Genomic DNA, 17,905 nt, shown 5'->3' on the forward strand with positions numbered 1-17,905 from the left:
CCACACAGAGAAAACGAGACAGGGCTTTATGCAGACAGCAGGCTGCAGAAGGAGCCCACGTCCCTGCAATTAGGGCTATTACTGTACAGATGAGGCAGGAGGGAGGGCGGGGGAGGGCGGGCCCTTCTGGGGTGTGCTCTCAGCTCAGGGCCGGTGCTTCCAAAGAACTGAGAAAAGGAGGGAAAGCCAACCTCACCTTCTCCAGAGACGCGGGAGGGTGGCGTGCCTCAGGGGATGAGGGTGGTGTCCCCTCCGGCCTTGGGCAGGACGTGAAAGGTGGGTCCCCAGTCCTCTTGCAGCCCACGGCAATTCTGCTTCTTGGGAAGGCAGCTGAATGGGAGAAGGAAATTCCGTGCTGATTACAGCAATTTCTGAGGCAAATAGGTAGATGTCCGCCATTGTTTATTTTCCCAACACCATCCCACTAACATTTCTTCCTCCAACCTCTTTGAGCCACTCTGGCCTCCCTCTCTTCCTCCCTCCCTCCTTCCTGAACAGTCTGTTAACTGAGTATGTGGAAAAGAATAAGAGTGAGTCTTCAGGAGGCCCAGAGACCAGTGCAGGGTGATGGGCAGGTAAAGAGCAAGCAACCTGAGACAGGAAGAATCAGTGCTAGAGTAGCGTCCTGCCTGGTTGGGAAGCAACAGAGAGGCATGCAAGGCAGTGTGGGAAGGCTTGCTGGAGGAACTGGACCTTGGAGAGTGGTTATCCCAGGCTGAAGGCTGCGACCAGGGGCAAGTTGTGCAAGAGATTCTAGGTTAGACCACCAGCCTGAGCAAGGCTATGGGGCTGCTGTGAACTGAGCAGCATTTGGAGGAAATGGGGAGGAGCTAGTAGGGGCTGAGTGGGGACAGACTGGGAAGGGGCTGGGTTGCAGGGCTTATAGTAGAGTCACAAATGCCCTGGGAGTGCGGGTCTCTGGGAAGGAAATCAAGAGAGTATTCCTAAGGGCAGAAACTGTAAAGGGCCTCCACAGGAACTACCAGGCCTGGTTTAGAAAGGCCCCTTCTAGCTACTGTGCTGTGGAGGATCTATTTAATCCAGGAGCAACCCAAGGAGGGAAGTTTTCTCTCTCTCATGTCATTCACTCAATGAACATTCATTGAGCTCCAACTGTACGCTAGACACTGTGTTAAATGATACGGAGGTGAGACACTCCAAGAAATAGCCAGTTGGTGGGGTTTCTTCTCCACTGCTTTCCCAAGGCCTGGAGGGCACCGCTGGTGGCAGGGAGGGGCTCTCACACACAGTCTCCTCCTTTCAGCTTCCTCCAGACACAATTCCTCAACTCTGCACCAAGCCAGAATTGGCAATGGACAGATAGATAGTCCCTCTGGGAAATTTCCAAGATGCCGACAAATCCTGTTGTTTCAGGTCTTGCACTGAGATGTTTGGCTCTGCAGTGGATAGAAACAGAGGAAAGGGTGCTTGTCAGGTTGCCCACACGGGGCTATTGGGCTCTTCTAGCCCTCTCCCCTTATCTCTCCAACCCAGAAAGTAACTTCTGAGTTGAAAATCCCCAGGGAAAAGCCCAGTTCTTAAACTACTTTACCTCAATTTTTTACTGTTAAAAGTAATACCAGCCTTATATACTTCCCTTCAATCCTGATATCCAATATTAGGAATAGCTTTAATAGCTGTTCACCCTTTAAGTCATTGTATGTTAACATGAAACAGAGCAAATCAACCCCAGGATTATACCATTTCTTGATAACCTACAGGCCTCTTACCCTTTTTTTTTGGTGGTAATGGTGGTAAGGAAGGAGGGGTAGGTGGCTACCAGCTTGACAATCTTCTCTTTCTATTAAAACATACTCTGCTCCCTGAAAGCTGCCTTCATTTCTGCAGGCTACATGACTTCTTCCATTCCAGGATGCATCGACCATACACCTCCTTGCTACTAAGCCCTGACTTCTTTTAGTGAATAACAGCTCACCGGGCACGTGACATCCACACAAAAGAGATCAGATCTCCAAAACCAGCAGCTAAGATGCAGTGTCTGCATGCACTTCCACTGCGGCTTTGCAGAGAACCCCCACCCTTCCCTCCTCAGCCCCTCAGTCCCTGCATTCACATCACATGAAGGCCCCTCTTGCCCTGTTCCAGTCTGCTCCTCCCTCTGCTGTCAGACTGGACCAATGCACATGTCCCAACTGCCCCCCGACTCTCCTCCCTGCCCCCCAGTTGCCCCTCCCCAATCCTCTTAGATCTCGGGCCCTTCCCTGCTCCCTGCTCACCCCTCTCTAGGCCCTGCAGGAATGCTTGGGGTGGGGCGGGGGTTGAGGTTGGCCATATACTCAATCCTTCCTTTTCTCCCCCTCCGTCATGATCCCACACTGTAACTCCGGGCAATGGGGAGGTGGGGGGAATATTTTCCCAACCCAGAGCGAATTACCTTTGAAAGTGAAATCAGTCAAAGGGAGAAATAAAGTGGGAGAAACCCATTTATTGCTAACAAGAAGTCGTCCACTTCTGCTGACCCGTGTGTCTCACAACCGGCTGCAAAAAAGAGGGACCCCACCCAACCTCTCAGGTCCAGCCACGTCCTCGCTATCCCTTGTAATTACCTATTGAGATGGGGATGAACTACGTCTCTCCACCCCTTGGAAACACCTACTGATGTGGAGATGCACTAAGGCCAGGAGAGAGATTCTGGAAATATTGCAGTTTCACCCACACCCACTGTCTCTACACATACTCTGCCTCCCTACCCCATGGCACTGCAGACATTGTGCTCCAGGAGCCAAGCTCCCTGCTCTGAGACACACACAGAGTCAATCCGTCTTTGTTTTCTATCACATCCCCCCAGGGAGCCACCCATTGAGGGGCCAAGGGTCAGGTCAGGTGTCACTGAGGACTAATTCAATCTTCTTCTGTACTAAGCAAACTTCCTGACTAGATAAGGTCAGTAATTCACTCAGGTTTTACTGGGACTTTCTCTATTTTAGCACTAAAGCCTTGTATCCCAGGGATCCCCACAGTCCCAGGCAAATCAGGACAGTCGGTCACTCATAAGCCCCAATTCTCTACACAGAATGGAGCTCAGAGTGTAGATGCCATAGAAAAACATGTGCCAGTACAGGTGCTGCGCCCCCAGCCGGTCAGGCACTGTGCTCTTCTCACAGAAGGAAGGCTTAATGCGCAGGCCTATGTGCTCTAGCACACCCACAGCCCTGGGCCAGACCCTCAGACTGGGGGCCACCAGGGCACAAGTGCCATGGACAAGCCTCCCCCGGAGCATGGTGGGTACAGAAAGCCACGGCTGTGCTCCAGGCTACCACGTGCCTTCTAAAGAGCCCCTGGCCTGGGCTTAGGGATAAAAATGTTTATAAACACCCACTGTGTAGTGTTTATAGTGTCGTGGCTAGGAAAGGGCAGCTTATGGAACCACAAAATAGAATACAAATATGATTTTCAAACATGATTATCCATTCATTCAGCAAACACGTATTGAGCTCTGGGCCAGGTACTAGACTAGAAGGCAGGTGTGTAGTGTTGCATAAAGCATGGTCTTATAATCTGCTGAGAAAGAGCTGTGAACAAAGACAGCCTGCATTATGGGGTGATAAGTGCCATTATAAGAACAAGCAGAGGCCACACTAAAGACATGCAGGCGTCCCAGTGGAAGTCCTGTCTCAGCAAATTCCCAGGGACTTAGGCATGGGAGGCAGCATGGGAAAGCCTGTGAGCAGGTCAGCAAAAGGATACTACAGTGTGCAGAACTGAAGTCTGCAGAAGCTGGGGAGTCGGGGAGGGGAGGGGCAGAGGGGTCATGTGAGATAAAGATAGAAATATGCGTAGTCCTAATCATGAAGGCCTTCCCTGCCTTGTCAGGAATTTGGACTTTATTTAACATTCCAAGGGAAATATCACAGAGACTTAAGCTAAGACATTAGAGTGGAGGGAAATGCTGGTTTTGAGGAAAATCACTAACGAGACAGGACTTAGTGGTTGATCGGATAGAGAGCCAAGGGCGAAGAAGGAATCAAGGGTTCCTGGCTTGGTCAGGGAATCAGATTCTGGCTTGATCACAGTTGTGCTGTTCTCCAAGGGTAGGAACTCAGAAAGGTCATGTTGGAGGAAATGGGTACTGGCAGGGAAGAGAGAATGGCGAATTCCATTTGGACATGTTGAGTTTGAAATGTGGTAGCCCATCCCAGGGAAGAGGGCCAGCAGACGGCTGGACGTTCAGGGCAGGAGCTCAGGAAAGAGGTCTGGGCTCCAGACATGGATCCAAAAATCATCAGCATGTGGATGCAGCCAAAGTCATGGGAAAGGATGGGCCAAGCAGGAGCAGGTGACCTGGTCCAAGATGGGGCCCTGAGGAGTACCAGCAATTCAGGGTAAAAGGAAAAAGTAGTAGCAGGAGGGGCCTTGGGGGTAGGAGGAAAGCCATGAGATCATAGTATCGTGTAAGCCAAGGAAAGAATGTTTCAAAAAGGATGGAGTGGAAAAAGAATATAGAATGGCTGGGAGGTCAAGTTAGATGGCTATTGAAAAGTATTGGCTGGATGTAGGAATATCCCTGGAGAGCGTTTCTAGTGGCCTGGCAGGGCCAGAAGCCAGCCTGCTGTGGACTGAGCACATGCGGGAGATGAGCAAGTGCAGTAGTGAGCGTGGCCATGTCTCTCTCGGAAGCCTGGCGGTGAACAGGAGGGAAGATGCTGGGTCCTGGAGGGGAACATGGAGGGCAGGAGCTAGGATGCTGCTTGTCAGTTGCATGTGCTTAAATGCTTATTGGAGAGAATAATAGAAAGCAAGAAATTGAAGGTATAGAAGAAAGAGAACATAATTCTTAGAGCCGGACACCTCGGAATCCTGGAGCTGATGAAATCATAGCAGAGCTGGAAGGACTGGCCTGATGTGAGGACCGTCCACTGTGACAGGCACCAAGGAGGCAGGAATCACTTCAACTGCAGGAAGTTTATGCATTCAGGGACCTGAGGGGGTTTCCTCCCAGTGCTCCTGGCTATCTCTGCATTGTAGAGATGAAGGTGCCTGCAGGGAGTAGGGTGCAGAGCTTACAGAATGGAAGTTTACCAGATATGACCTGAGAAATAAAATGGCAGAAGTAAAAACCCAGGCTCACTAGGACATCTGGACTCTTTGGTGTGCCCATTAGAATCGGCTCCAAAGGAGTTTACTACCTAGTTAACAAAAGCACTAGTCAGCAGTACAAAGTCTACTGAGCTGAGCAGGAGAGGGGCTGAGCCTCAGATGGGGGAGAAGCGGCGTGAACAAAGGCATGGAGGAGGGGAAGGGCTGGAAGGGCCCTTGAGGGCGGTCAAGGGCACTGGCAAGGAGGTCACTCCATCAGGGAGATGTCAGGTGCACCCACGAGTGTCCCCAACCTTGTGTCCTGGGGCAAGGTGGGAAGCGCTCTGAATTGGTGTAGCTTGTGGTTAATGGGAGGTGAAGAGGGAAAGCAGGTTGGGGTTAGACTGTGCAGGGCCATGAGTTCAAGCTGGATCTGTCGTTTTCTGGCATGACTTACAGGCCTATCAGGGCAGAGTGTGTTGTGGTCAGCGCTATATCCGTAGATCCCTGCAGTGACAGCACAGAGTCGGTGCTGTCCAAGTACCTGTGAAGGACCCACAAGGGCAGACGCTTCCAGCAGCTCACCCTACAGTGACAGCCTCTCTGCCTGCCAAAGTGACTGCTGGCCCTTGTGCTCGTAGGGGACATGCATCTAGACACCCAACCAGGCATTTCAGTCCTGCTTCCACCCTGCTGGCCCACGACCAGGCTGTGTGAGGTGATGAACATGCTCTGACCTATGAACCAGAAGTCCTGGGCTCTAGAATCAGCCCTTCTGCCTGTGACTGCAGGGCCTCTGCTTATACCTGCCCAGGGTTGTTGGCAGGACAGGTGAGATAAGGATCCAATGCAAAGCTGCTTGAAGGTATGCAGCACCCAACATCCCTGTAGGTAAAGCGTCCGGTACGTGGCTGGACTCACTGGTTTCCACCCCTATCCCTGTGGTCAACAGACACTAAGTAGCTAAGGGAAAGGAATGGGGGCCGAGAGACACCAAACATCTCTTCCCAACATCCTCACCCTGGCCCTCATGGGAACAAAGATGGCTGATACCAGAGGTGAGTACTCCCCGTGTGTGTCTGCTGTCCTGGTGTAGTTAATACTGGTTCCCCTTCACTCTTGAAAGTGTTGGGTTTATATGGTCACCCTGTTGGTAGCCTATGCTGGGCTCACAGCTTCTGGGTTCCTGGGAAAGTTTCTTTGCAAACCAGTAGCTGTAGTTGGATGCAGAGAGAACCAAGTCTGGCTGGCAAGTTGGTTCAGTAACATGGTTGGCCACAGTCACCTGTGTCTTCCAGTTATGCTGCCCATCGGGCTGGGGGAGCCCACAGCCAGGGCAGTGGGGATGGGATGGGAGGTGTTAGAGGCAGCCCCCACCCTCTTCTCTCCCCCACCTGCCTATAATGCAGCGGATACAGTAAACGGGCTGCTCAGGGTGTCCTTGAAGGAATCTGTGTGCAAGGGGATTCAGGCCAGTCTCCCTTGCCCTGGTATTGCATTTTAAGAGGACAGCTTAGCCCAAGAAGCACCTAGAAGGTTTCTGAAGTCTTTGCAACATTACTGGGCAGGGATAATATCTTATACCCCGTTCCTTACTCTATATCTGGAACTTCCTGGCACTCTAGAAGTGTCCTCTACCCTTCCTGGACACCCACTGTCAATTTCATGAGTCCTGAGCGGCTCCCTGGGAAGATGGGAGGGAGGGAGAGGAGTTTTGCTCTCTTACTTACTGAGAGCAGGTAAAATTTTCCCCAGGGCCTTGGGTGGATGGGGAAGTTGAGGGGATGGGGGCATGGGTGAGAAATGGGAGGTTAGGAATTATTCAGATGAAATCTAATTAAAATGCTCGTTCAACTCAAATTCACAAGCATTTACCCAGCATTTGCTCAGACTAGGTCCCTACCCTCTAGGAGCTTATAATGATAATTTGGGCTGGTCTATGATCAGTACAATAACAGAACACAAAAATTATTCCAAAACAGTAGCTCTCAAACATTAGCTTCCTCTGAGGGGCCCTGAATACACAGATTGTTGAGCCCTAGCAATCTGGGGTGGGGGGTCTGAGAATGTGCATGATGCATTCCAGTCAGAGATCCTGAAGGAATTTGAGACATCTCCTATCCAATTCAAGATGCTGGGTTGTCTAATTGGCTGAAGGCTAACCAGGTACCAACTGGTACCTGGGCCAGGGTGCCAACAACATGTTGCTGCTCCCCTTTCCCAAGCCTGTGGCCGCATTGCTAATTTATCACAGTTTTTTACATACCGAACCTGAGCTTGACCTCACCTTAGAATACATTAGGCAGAGCCTGTTTCAGTTCCGATCCAGGACCCTGCTGGTTGTGACAACCAGTCACTGGCCCTGCAGACTAGTATCTTCAGTTCCCCCTTCCAGAATGCACTCAGCACAGTCTGCACTCTGGGGAGTCAGGGTTTGGCAGGCAAGGCGCCATCTGCCCTCTGCATTGTGACCTCCAAAGTCCCGACTAGACCTAGGTGCCCACTGTCTGACCAGTAACACGGGAAGGAGTCTAGTGAGATGCCCAGCCCTCATCCGGGTGTCTCACCCACTCCCCAGTTTAAGTCTGAGTTCTCAGATGGTTCTTTAGACACTGGCCCCTTTGCGGGAGGTGAAGTGGCTCCCTTCCCTGGGTGCTGCCCCGCTCCTGTGGGCCCTGGCGCCCAAAGGCACCTGAGTCACGGATGCGGGTGAGGTGCGCCTTCTGCTCTCTCACGTGGCAGCAGCGCTGCGCTAACAGTAGGCCCTGAAATCTGCATGCGCTTTGCATGTAACTGTGGCTGTATTTTTGGAAAGGGGAAGGGCAAGCTGGGATTGGCGGCTAAGCGTGTTCCCCAGGAGGAGTGTCCATCAGCTGAGACACAAGCTGCCCACCAGGAAGGAGGGAGGCTCTGCCAACGGCTGAAAGCTGCAGACCTGCACACAAAAGGCTGCCAGGTGGAGTGGCTTTTGATTCCTCCCGAGCAGTGGGAAGCAGAACTGCTTCCGATGGTTCACCCGATGGAATGACTCAGCCCGCCTGCCAACGAATCCCCTTCCGCTTTCTGCCTTTCCAGGAGCCCAAGTGCACTTAATTAAGAGTGCGTGGGCCCCTGCTCCCAGCTCACCGGCAGCCTGCTCCCCCTCAGCACCCCAGCTCCTCTTCATGCTGCCCACGCTCCCTCACCCCCTTCCTCCTGCTTCTTGCCTTTTTTCCATTCATCCATTCACTCGGAAAATATGTACTGATCTTTGCACACGGAGCCCCAGGGTGTTGAGATGCTCTCACCAATGGAGCTCTGGGAGGCTTGCAGACTGGGCTGAGATTAACAGGCTCACAGACTCACCGCCGCCCCAGCCCTGGCCCCGGCCCTGGCCTGACCCTCATCTCAGACCAGCAAGTGGGAGGAGAGGTCAAGGACAGAAACACAAAACACTGGAATTCCAGATAAGAAAAGCTGAGTCAGGAAGGGTACTGAGGGTGGGACAGAAGATCAGGGAGAGTCATCTCGAAGGGGGAGTCAATTAACCATGGGCACGTGCCCCATTCAGCCCCAGAGAGGCCTCCGCAGGGAGCTGGCTGGGGACCCGCCCACCAGCCTGGTGCAGCCACGGCCCCCCCAGGCCCCAGCTGGCAGACGCCGCGGACTGCTCTCACATCTCTGCCAGCCCCAGCTGCCTTCCTGGAGGCAGAGAGGCTGACCTGCTGCTGCAAGTCACGGTGGACTGGCCCAGGCTGCCTGGGTGGAGACAGGGGGCGGAATCCTTCCCTATAGACCAGCTCTTTTAACTTCTAAATATATGAGGACCTAGTCCTCGCATCTTTCCACACTGCTTTATAATTTCACAAGCACTTTGGTTTAAATTCATGCAGTGTGTACCATTCCTCTTATCGTGGTTAGGCATTTTCATATACATGATTTTGTTTAATCCTGTGTGTACCTGCTCTGTGGGTGTCAGCTGTGCTCATCAAGACATAAGAAAATAGAGATGCTAGAGGTTAAGTCTTATGCCAGACGACAGAACAGATCCATCCATCTGCGATCCTTTGCTGAGGACCAGATGGGGAGGACAAGCCCTAGGGTAGCGGGGCGTGATGGCTGGAGCCTGGTGCTTCTCTCCAGGGGAACCACAACTGTGCAGGCGCAGACCCTGCCCTCAGGGAGTTTGCCTGAAGGGGCAAAGATGTCACAGCTGGCAGGGCCAGAAAGTGAGTGGCTTGTTGCTTTCCAGGCTGGGGCGACGCAGACCCCAAGGAAGAGTAGAAAGTGTCAGAAAACAAAATTCAACCAAGTAAATATGAAGGTCTAATTGTTTTTATTAAGTGATTCATTAATTGGGTGGCATCCCATCCAGCAAGCAGAGAAACGCTCTCTGAAGTGTACAAAAGGGAAGGTTTTATAGAAGAGAGGGTGGGGCAAAAAGTTATTAGCAAAGGAAGAGATTAGGTATCGTTTCAGGTAAGGTCGGCCTGCCTTGGGAGGAGCAGGGGGTCCCACGCAGATGGCCTAACTAGTGGTCGGGAAATTCCACACTGATTGGCTTAAAATTCCACCCCTGGGAGAGGCTAGCACTGCACTTCAGCTCGGCATTCAGCCCCGGTTTGGTGACGTGGCCTAGGAGAAGTGACCCCATGTTGGGCCTGTGTTTTCCTTTTTAACAAAAGCCAGTGTGAGAAGCAGGGTGACTCGGCCCAGCCAGGGTGTGTGGCGTGAGGGAGGGGGCAGTGTCCCTGTCGGCTGGGGCAGCCAGAACAAAGGACCACAGACCAGGGGGCTTCAACGACAGACGTTTATTTCTTACAGTGCAGGATCGAGGCACCAGCAGATTCGGGTGCTGGTGAGACCTCGCTTCCTGGCTGCAGGCAGCTCCCTTCCTGCTTTGTCCTCACACGGCAGGGACAGAGACACAGGGAGAGAAAGGGTGAGAGGGAAAGATGGGGAGACTGGGAGCAAGCACTCTCCGGCGTCTTCTAAGGACTCTTATCCCGTCATGAGGGCCTCACCCGCATGCCCGCATCTAAACCTAATTACCTCCTAGCACCACCACACTGGGGGTTAGGGCTTTAACATACGGATTCAGGGAGGCACAAACCTTAGTCCACAACAGGCAGACAAGAGAATGAGAACTCTTACCTCACTGGTACAGGCAAGAACATACGACAAACCTCCGTGCTGGGGGCAGAGAGAGCTGCCCTCACCCGCCACCAGCTGCTGGCCTGCCCTGCTTCTGCTGCAGCTTTTTAAGTGCTTCTTATGTAGCACCTGTCTCATATCAACCAGGTCCTACAAAGCAGAGACTCTGCCTTTTATTTCTGTCTTGGCCAGAGTCTTTGAATAGGCCTGGGACGTGAAGGAGGGAGTAAATTTACTTCACCCCCAGGTGATCACTTAACTCAAATGAAGTCTAAGTAAGAGACAGAAGCCGAACCAGCTTTGGATTCTGGTGTTGTAGACGCTAGTTTTGAGTCCAGAACTGGGCAAGTCCCTTCCTGCGTGGGCCTCCATGAGCTTCTGCCCAGCTCAGCATTTGCAGAAAGCTGACCATGGAAGGGGCTGCCCCCCATATCCAGCTGCCTTGGAGCGGGGAGGCCCTCCATCACCTGCAGCAGGAGGCCCTCTCTGGGTGGCCCAAGCCCCTGGACCCCCGACCCACCTCAGGACCCTCCCTCCCACCTCCACTCTGCCAAGGGCACCCTCTTAATAACAGCAGCTGTCTCAGCCCAGACAGGATGGGGGAGTATGAACTGGGGTCTCTGTCCTGCTCTTGCTGCCCTCCTTTGATGTACTGACCAAAAGGGTCCCTCCCACAGGCCAGCCCTCCTCAGGGGTATTGATTTAAGGGAAAGGGCTTTAAAAACTAGACCTCCTCCAAGACTCGAAGAAAATCAGTCTTGGAAAAGTGTCCACACATGAGGAGGAGAGATCATAACGGGAGGGCTTTAGGAACACACCAGAAGCAGCTCAGTAGGGAATGTCTGGGAAACACGATCACCACATCATGGCAGGTGAAAGAAGGGACAGACGTGGTTCCCAAATATAAACTGTTGAGTCAAACAATCAAGGTTGCCAAGTGACACATTCCACATACTACTCTTTATAGAAAGTAAAAAACAGAGCAATACATATAGTATCCTTAGGTGTTAAAGATGATACAGATTTTAAAAAATGCACCTGCAAAGTTCAAGGCGGGACTCCCCCTGGGGATAGGAGGAAGGCATAGGGAATGGGGATTTCAACTGAGATGTTTCATTTCTTCAACAAATATGACAACTTTGTAACAATTGAATTGGCAATTACTTGTTATTTTTACAGTATTTCCGTATTTTAAAAATTGATCAAGGTTAAAGTTAAACAGAAGCAGGAAGCTCTAATAGTGGCGTGTCAGGGACTGGGGAGCACTGGGGAGGTGCCTTGCCCCAGGCAGCGGTGCTCATCATGATCTGGGGAGTCCCCTGACCACCCTGAGCTTTCCCTCATGACCCCTTTGAAGCAGAGCCCAAATCTGTGCACATCTTGGGACCTAGAGCTGCAGGGCCCTGGAGTCTGAGAATGGGGGGTGCTGCACTGCGGTCATACAGCACCCCAAGTTTCACTTCCTCTCCTTGCTCCCACCCCCAGTCCCTGAGGAGAAGCAGGAGCCATTATTAGGTCAGTGATCTAAGACCAGCTTATACATTTCTCCTGGAGCCCCAGAGCTCATGTTTCATTCCCAACATAGGATATGTTGATCTTTGTAATCTGGGCTAGTCAAGGGGCATTCAGGGTCAAGGAACCCTAAGAAGTCATAGTTGAAATGTTGGAGGGGAGGCGTTTTTGTGAGGAGGGGTTTGATAGCTCTCATGAAATCTTTAAGAGGTCTCAAAGGAGCCCTGGAAAACAATCCAGCCACTCATGTTGTGGCTGGTCACTGATCCCACAGTGGGCTCCAGGCTCCGAACCAAGGAGAGGGAAGTTACATTTTGCACTCCAGTCTCTGCTGCTCTCAAGGTCAGAGTTGTCGTGGGGCCACGTGGTAATGCTGAGATCTCTGAGGTCAGGCCAGGTTCTGTTCTGGGAGTGCAGCCCTGGGGTGCTTCTCAAATAAACTGCCTAGCATGTAACTGAGTATCTTGGGGAACTCTCCTGGAGAGTAATGAGAGAGCATACAACACCCAGCACTGGGGATGTTTCCCTGTACTTCCTAAGCTCTCACTTCCATGTTCATAACAAAATCCTTGGCAAGGCAGACATGGTTACCCCCATTGTAGCAGTTGGGAAACAGAGGCGCAGAGCACTGAAGTCACCTACTCAAGGTCACAATGAGTCAATGGAAGAACTGAGGTCCTAAAGTTATAGTTCCTTCTGTTTCTTGAAAACTAGGTTTCTCACCCTAGGTGCTTGACAGCTTGGGTCAGGTAATTCTTCACTGTGGGAGCCGTCCTGTGCTCCACCCCCTGGATGCCAGTAGCTCCTCCAGATGATGGTCAAAAATGTCTTGTCTTCAGATGTTGCCAAGTCACCCTCACTTGAGACCCACTGCTTTAAAACAGGGCCTTTGCCTGTTCTACCAAAAAAACTTCATTGGCTGCCTCTCTCTGAATGCTGTCTTCTCAGGCTTCCAGGGCACTACAACTGAAGTAGTAGATGCATGCATGCATGAGCACAGAGATGCACACACACACACACACACACCTGTGCCCCCCACCCCCATCCCTTTGGCTTTTCTTTTTTTCCTCCTATGCACTAACTACTTTTCTTCCTCCCTCCCTCCCCCTGCACTTTAATAGTACTTGGCCCTCCTCAGATGCTGAATAAATATTTGTCACATAAATGACCAGGTGAGCCCCCACACTGCAGCCCTTTGGCCAGGCTCGGCCTACAGGCTGCCTTGAGGCAGTTAGGACACACCTGATGGGTGCTGGGGAAGCCGGCGGGCAGTGGTCTCTGTGGGTACATGCTGCGTGGAGTGCCTCAGAAAGAGGGTGCCAGGCAGAGCAGAGATGCTGGGGATGCCTGGCCTCCCTCCCACCAGGATGCCAAGAGATGGGGAGGGATCAGAGGAGGGAGAGAAGGCCGGGAGCAAGGGGTAATGACCCAGGCTGAGGAGGAAGGTTTGAGAAGGAGTGGGTGGCTGGAGGCTGCTTTCTGATCTTGTGGGTGACCTCTCCAGACTGGGTGTGGGGAGAGGCAGGGAGCCGTATGGAACCTCACCCTCCCCCGGCCAGAAGTCTGGACCGGTGTGTGCAAGGCCAGAGCTGCTTCTCCCCAGGGTTCAGGATGGTAGGGTGAGTAGTGTTACTTCTCTCCTTCCTGAGCCCAGACAGACCCCCTTTCAACTCCTCCATCTCCGTATTCTAGAAAGGGACCCTCAGGGGAGGGCATCCCTCTGGCCTGAGCCCTGGTTTCCTTTGGGAAGGACAGGGCAGGGTGGCGTGGGGGAGGGGCGGCTGTGGTGGGGTTAGAAGTGGCTCAGAGCTGAGGGCTTCCCAGGTCCCAGTTACTGCCTGTCCTGGTGCAGCGGCCACACCTGGCTGAGAGGTCTCATAGGACAGAGGAAGGGTTGGTGCAATCCTGGGGGCAAAGCCTCCTGAATTCCCTAGGGCCAGAGGCTGAGAAGTATAGGCAAGCCCCCAGGGGGCCCTTTTCCCTGTTTCTGGCTCTTCTCTTTAGACCCAAAGCCTAATTCCTGCTGATTCTTCTGTGAACCAGCAGGAGGTCATGCAGAAGGTCACTGTGGCACACTCGATACAAGGTTCTGTGGCTCCTTTCCTCTTTCCTCTCCAGTCCTTCTCTCTTCCTTTCTCCTTCTGGAATCTCCAAGATCTCTGAGATTGTTTATTTTCACCCCAGTACTCCTGGGCAGTAGAGATTTGCTTCCCAGGAATGAAAATGCACCCCTTCCCCTTGTTCCTCCTGAAGGTAAAGAGGCCTGGCAGGGCTGGGTGGGTAGGAAGGCCTTGAATTTGGGAGGAGGATGGATCACAGCCAAGCATCTGTGATGCTCTCTCCAAACTGAACACAAGCAAGTCTAGACATTTAAAACGAACTAGTTTAGCTTCAAGTGCATCTGGGGATAATCTTGAACTTCAAAGCTCCTCTGTGTATGCCTGGGTGGGGAGCAGGGGATCCGGGTCCATGACCAGAAATGTACCCAGAGGACTGGGGCCACCACCCTTGCTCGCCCTGTCCTTTGCCCCTGCATCAGCTCCTCCCCTTCCGTCCCCTCAGTCCCCAGGGCTGAGCACAGTGCTTGTGCATCAACAGGCCCTCCAGGCGGCTGCTGCGGGGAGCAAAGGACCTGAAACCTTGTTGTCGACTGCCTGCAGGGAAGAGGAGGCCATAGATCTGATTTCTCCAGGCTTCTCTCCCCCCGGCGCTCGCTTTGCCCTCCAGGGCAGGGCCCGTGCACCTTCCCGCTTCACCCACCATGTGCTGCAACATGCAAATCATGGAGTTTGGGTCGAAGTCCAAATTCCACCTTGGTCACTGGGCAGTTGAATGACAAAAGCCACGTCTTCCAACCTCCTTGAGTCAATTCCTCATTTTCCAACTTTTGTTCCAGGAGATATAGATTCAGTCTTTGCTCTCATTGAGCTTATATTCTGGTGAAAACACATACAGTCAATGAATTAAAAGTAAGATTATGATGAGTTAAAGCATGTCTCAGGAAGAAAATAAATAGGCTGGAATAACAGAGTAATGGAAGAGATGGACTTCTCCAAAGTAACCAGAGAAAGCCATCTTGTGGAGGTGATCTTTGAATTAAGAGCTGAAGGACGAGAAAGTGTGATCTGTGGAAAAAGCTAAGGGAAGGGAATTGTCAGCAGAGGCAGCAGTAGGTGAGAAAGGCTCGGTGTGTTCAACCAGGAGAGGCGAGTGTGGCGCGGTTGTGGATGTAAGGAAAGAATGGGGCGAGATGGGCTCAGAGAAGCAGGCCGGAGCCAGGGCCTGCGGTGGCTTCAGTCAAGGACAAAGAGAAGCCTTGAGGGGTTTTCAGCAGGGAGCATGACAACGGAGACCCTCAGATGCTTAGGATGAACAGATTGGGGTAGGACACATTTGGAGGCTGCCTACAGGTCCAGGTGAGAGATGATGGTGATAGAGCAGGAGAGACACAAACAGATTCATGTAGCACGTCTCCCTGATGTTGTCCCCCAACCGTGGTGTATGCAGCTTGAGGGCAGCACCCTCATCTTGTCCTGGCCTTGGTCACCTGCACATCTGCGGAGCACCTGTCGTGTACCCAGTGTCACACTTGATTTCTGTTAGTGTGCTCCGTCTTCATTCTGGTCCCATGAAATAGTTACTATTTCCATTTTGTATGCAAAGAAACTCAGAGAGATTCCTTTTCAAATCTGTCTGATGCCCCAGCCACCTGTCTTACCTCTGCACCACTGTACGTATAGATGCTGATAAATGTGAATCAGTGGGCTAAGGCTAAGTCCCCAGTGCCCAAGAGGTACAATGTGCAAGTACAGGAGAGTCTTTGGGCCAAAAATAGCTTCTTTCATACAGACACCAGTTGAATGTTCTGCCCCATTGGACCTGAAGGCCTCAGATAAGAGATGAATGACCTGGGAATGAAAAACACATTTTGCTCTAGTCAGCTGTTAGATCAGCAGAGGAACGCATGCTCCTGGGCGGTGTGCCACTGGGGAGTGGGAGGCAAGAAAGTCACATTTGGGAGGGTGAGGAAAATGAGGGGAGGTGGGGAAGATAGCATGGGGGTGATGAGTGCTGGAGAGAACTAGGAGGGTGGTGTAAGTAACAGATACCAGCGAGGGTACCTGCCGGCCCCGTGGCAGGCGTTGAATACATGTGCCAGACTCCTTAGCTATGGCAGTGTCTTGTAGGCTTCTCATACTGATCCTATGAGGTGGGCCTGACTGTTTCCTTGATTCTAGGGGGGTCATCAATCTAATAAAAGCTTTTCATAGAAAAACAGACATTACACTTTCACAGTGATGTTTGTTACACTTTTATTACTGGAAGATAGAATGTATTTTTGCATAATGTAAGCACTTTCCTCTTCAGGATAACAATGCAGGCTTGAATCAAAGCCTTAGAGGCTGAGGAGGCTTCAGCCGGCTTCAGCTGTGCCCCTGCAGCTCTCTGTAACCCACCCAGGACTTCTTCCACACCCTTAGGGTTGACAGTGTAATTTAGAGCAGAATTAAGAATGCAGGGTTCCTTCTGCATTTCCTACTATATTAAACTTGTAGTTTTTTTCCCCATCTTTTGACTGACTGACACTCAGTGCTTGACAACCGCACAGCCTCCCCTAGCTTTGAGCCGTTCTGCTTAGATTTGCCTAAATCTGCAATGCACCTGCACTGACAGCCTCGTGTATTCTCTCTGGTGACTGGCAAGGTCGTGGTTATTGTTTTCAGCATTGGTTCTGAGATTCATTCCTATTACTTGTTAAAGAAAAGTTCAAGTGTGTCTTAGAATTAGTTTGTGAAGCTGACAGTGAAGTTGCTGAAGAGGTTACATCACCTGTCCCAGCTGCCAGGTGGCGTCACTGGGAACCCAAAGCGAGCCTGTCACGTACTCCTCACCGTTCAGGGTACAAATATTCCCCTCCTCCTTCTCTTGAACCCTCTCCAGGCAGGCCTCCTTGCACCACTCCACCCGACCTGCTCTTGTCAATGTCACAGATGACCTCCCTCCACATGGCCCGTTCTCAGTCACCAACGGTCCCTCCTAAGGACACCTGCCCTCACTTGGCTTTCCTGGGTCCCCTGCATCCGCCGGAGCCAGCTCAGTTCCTCTCCCCGACTCCTCCTTGCCCACATGCCCTTCATGAGCTTGTCCCCTGACTCCTCCTGTCTTCTTGTCTTTGCTTCCTCAGTGACCAGCTGGCTTTCAGACACAAATGATGCTCACGTGGAGACCTGCTCCCCGCTCCGCTGCCTACACTGCAGCACTCCTGGGCTGCTAATAAGCTTTGCAAACTCAAAGTCTTAACCCACACTGTGGTTTTCCCCTCCTGCCTCATCCTACACTGGCTCCTTTGTGATTTTTTGCATCTCAATAAAGGGTGACTTACTTCTAGTTGCACAGATAAAAATATTGGCATCATCCTGACTCTTTTCTCTCTCACTCCTGTGTGCAATCCTTTAGCAAATTATCTGCTTGACCTTAAAATGACATCTAAAATTTAGTCCACAGCTATCACCCTGGCCCAGCCATGTTAGCCACTCACCTAATATAACTGACCCACCGCTTTCACCCAGGCCCTTCAACAGCCCCTTCCCCACCCAGCAGCCAGACTGACACTCCAGAGCCTAAGTCAGAGCAAGTTGTCAGCTGCTTAAAGCCATCCAGGGGCTCCATACCTCAGAGAGGCCAAGCCCTTATAGGCAGCCAGGCCCACTGTCACCTGGTGCCCACTAGATCTCTGACCTCTGCTTCTCCTGTGTCCCCTGGTGCTGACACTCTCCAGCCACCCGGGAGCCCCTGCTGTTCCCAGGTATGCCATGCGCATCCACTGCAGGTGCTCAGGGCTTTGTGCCGGGGGCTTCCTCTGAGCTGCTTTCTTTTCCAGACTCCTACGTGGCTTGCTCCCTCACTTCCTTGAGTTTTCTGCAAGTGATACCCCCAAGAGAGGCCTCCCTTGTACTGCCTGGATAAAAACACCTCCCCGAATTCTATCCCACTCACTCTGCTTGATCTGCCCCACAGCACATACATCCCTTGGGACGGCAGACGCTGCCTTGTCCAGGGCCCGTGCACGCCACACTAACCCAAGCCCCGTGCGAGCAGGGACACAACCGCTCAGTCACCACTGTGTCTTAGCATAGCCCGTCCCAAAGCAGCTCTCTGAGAACGACTACTGAGTTAGCAGACAAAGGAGGAATGAGTGGAGAGCCCAGTACCAGAGGTAAGG

The 17,905-nt window shown here is 52.1% G+C and overlaps 1 protein-coding gene across 2 annotated transcripts in view; it reads left to right on the forward strand.

The window, feature by feature from the left end:
- The window catches only part of LZTS1 (leucine zipper tumor suppressor 1), a 45,830-nt gene that overhangs the window by 19,293 nt on the left and 8,632 nt on the right, over window positions 1-17,905 (forward strand). Inside the window, exon 1 of one of the 2 annotated variants that reach the window (XM_057490585.1) lies at window positions 14,402-17,899. The exons of the other annotated variant lie outside the window; for it this stretch is intronic. The gene's annotated coding sequence lies outside the window, so the exon portion shown is untranslated. Of the gene's footprint in view, window positions 1-14,401; window positions 17,900-17,905 lie in introns of those variants that run through there. 2 annotated transcript variants of the gene reach the window in all.

This window comes from Manis pentadactyla, chromosome 1 (genome assembly GCF_030020395.1).
Source record: "Manis pentadactyla isolate mManPen7 chromosome 1, mManPen7.hap1, whole genome shotgun sequence".
In the NCBI taxonomy this organism is placed as follows: Eukaryota; Metazoa; Chordata; class Mammalia; order Pholidota; family Manidae; genus Manis; species Manis pentadactyla.